At 42.9% G+C, this 2944-nt stretch overlaps 1 long non-coding RNA gene across 1 annotated transcript; it reads left to right on the forward strand.

The window, feature by feature from the left end:
- The first annotated feature begins 6 nt into the window (after nt 1-6).
- On the forward strand, nt 7-2838 carry LOC117152476. Its single transcript, XR_004462864.1, has 2 exons — nt 7-513; nt 2431-2838. It is a non-coding gene; the product is annotated as an uncharacterized LOC117152476 (long non-coding RNA).
- Nucleotides 2839-2944: the final 106 nt, after the last annotated feature.

Consider the following 2944-nt stretch of genomic DNA (forward strand, 5'->3'; position numbering starts at 1 on the left):
ACGAACGACCGAAACGAACCCGGTATCCGTGCCAGAACTATCGCGCGATCTCGACTAAACGAATTTCTTCTTCGAGCGTTTTTTGCGTTCACCTGTGTTCTGACACGGATCGTACCGATTTCGCCGCTCGCGCGCAAGCGTGCGGGCTCACACACACACGCGCGCACACACACGCACACACACATACACACACACACACATACACACACACACACACACACACAAACACAGACAAAGGCATACATACACGCGAGAACGTACGTGCGCGTTTTTCGTACGCGAAACTCCAGTCGCTTTTCCTCGGATGAAAACGTTCCGGCAGAGTGTCGACGTCGGCGTAGGTTCGCGCGAAATACCAAGTACTCGAGACAATGACCTTATCAGACATTTTAACGTTCGCTTATCGATCGTTCGCAAATCAATGTGCAATTTCGAAATTTCCGTGCCTAGGTAGGTGGCCAATATCGATGAAAGATTCGTTTTGTTTCGCGCTCGATCAACGAACCGCGAACGGTTGCTCTGTGCGCACTCGATGCTTAGATCAATTAGAAAATTTTAGTTGACCGTTATCGGGGATATTCCCGGTATACGAATTGAGCGGCGTTTAGGTAAAATTATTTCGCGAATGTTGTCGAGATTTCACGCGTAGCGGATAAGTGACATATCGCTTTCGAGCACGATCGACGGGACGGCATATTACGCGCGACTCGACGAATTTTTACATTTCTCTGCTAGTCGGCAAGTCGCGAAGAAAGAAAAGTCGACGAACCGCGAATCACGAAAATCAGACGGACTCGCTGCTTGACGTTTGACGTCGTACGAACATCGCGCGCGACTGCTGCGTTGAAAATAGGGGCTGAGGCCGCGAGGAAGTATGGATAAAGGGAATAACCGCGACTCTGTAGTCGCCTATAGCGAAACTTTATACGTACGAACGTGCACGCGTACACACGATGGAAACGCAAGTCTGCCGGCAATGGCACGCTAAGAATTTAAAGCAAAGAAGAGAAAAATAATAACGATGACGATTGATAATAATAATAATAATAATAATAAATAATAATAAATAATAATAATAATAATAATAATAATAATAACGATAATGATAAGCTACATTTCGCAGCAAAGTTATTGTTTGAGAAAATCGCCCTTAAGAAAAAAAAAAGTAACAACTACAACAACTACAAGAGTAACAAACAATATGTTAGGTATGATTCTTCACCTCCTTTGTAATATGTGTGATAAAGCATAATATATAATATAATGACAATTATATATATATATACATACACATATATATGTATATACGCGTGTTTACATGTATATACATATTTGTGTGTATATATATATATGTATATATGTGTGTGTGTGTACATGTAGGTACAGGATATAAAATACTAATATATAATTGATAATAACGATCGAAATATTTAATATATTCTGATGGACTTGAAAAAAGAAAAGATAATGGATGTAAACTTGAAATATAGATGTTGATTGCGCGACACGACAGTAGCGGGATGCAAGAGAAACGGATAGGAAAATCGTGGAGCGTGGAAACGCGCGGAAAAGCGGAGAAGCGGAAGTTTCGAATAACGAAAGATATCGCGATGCCGACCGAACGATGCTTGCATAAGCACAGGCGCGACGTAACGCGTACACTGTCGTTCGTGTAATGCGCACGAGTGACTCAAAAACGGTATGGGTTACGAAACAGCATGGGAAAAGCGAAAAAAAGAAGGAGGGATGAACATTTTGGGGGAACGAGTAACAATGGTAGTCACTTACGATAGATTTGTATTTTTCAGTGTTGAAAAGTTTTTTATACCGCTGTTATATTCTTGTCTAAATATCTTAGTTCAGAGAAAATGCGAGAGACGATGGTCGCGTCTTAGCTTGCATGAAATTATATAGGTGCGTCCGAATACACCGAATACGTGTGTGTGCATGCGAGAGAGAAAGAGAGAGTATGTGTGAAAGAGAGAGAGAGAGAGAGAAAGGAGGGTTTAGCGAAGGAAAGGAATGAGAGAAACACGGAACGAGTGAAAATGGCTTCGATAGATGTAACGGAGAGAGGAGACGAGAGAGTGCGCGTGAGAAAGAAAAAGAGAGAAAGAGAAGCGAAAGTCGAACGAGCAATCGAAAAAGCACGAACATCGTGTACAACGTAAGCTCCAAAAGAGGAGGACACGATGTACTCGCCACGAATCGACCATCGAGATTTTATTTTCAACGCGATTTATCATGGTGCGTACAAAGTTGCACTCGATAAACGTCGAATAGAACCGGTGCAACGACGTTTCGTTGTCATCGTCGCGAACAAGCGCGGAACGATCTCTCTAGCTTGATTCGATCGTCTCAAAACGATTATTCGCGAGAGAAAAACCGACGATAAGAGAGGGAGAGAGAGAGAGAGAGAAAGAGAGAAAGAGATTGGGAAGGTAGAAGCGTCGTGAGTCTCGGTGATCCTTGGCGAGTGGTCGTTTGTCCAAGAAAGAAAAGGCGTTCACGCTTTCGAGACTCGCTCTGCGTAAACCCCGAGAACACGAGCGAACCGACGACGATTAATGGCGGAAAAGCGAGATTGTAGCGAGCGCGTGATACCAGGCACGAAACACGAAGCGCCAAACGCGATCGACCGAGTCGATCCTACCTCTAGTTAGCTCCTGATATGCTCGAGCAATCCTATTTCTATCTACCATTTTCCACGTACAATTTTATCGATCGATTTATATTTTTTTAAGCGTTACGATTTTTATCGCTCTCGTATTGTATAGATCGCGTTCGAACGACTAGCGTTCGTTTAGAGGCAATTTGCAAATCTTATTTTTCTCGTTTGATCTGTGTTCTTGCTGGACTTCCCGACCACCTTCCTGTTCATCGCGTTGTTCTTTCTACACGCGTCTTTTCTTTTCTTCTTTTTTTCCTTTTTTTTTTTTTAACT

The sequence above is a fragment of the Bombus impatiens genome, unplaced genomic scaffold (genome assembly GCF_000188095.3).
Source record: "Bombus impatiens unplaced genomic scaffold, BIMP_2.2 scf_2561, whole genome shotgun sequence".
Lineage (NCBI taxonomy): Eukaryota > Metazoa > Arthropoda > Insecta > Hymenoptera > Apidae > Bombus > Bombus impatiens.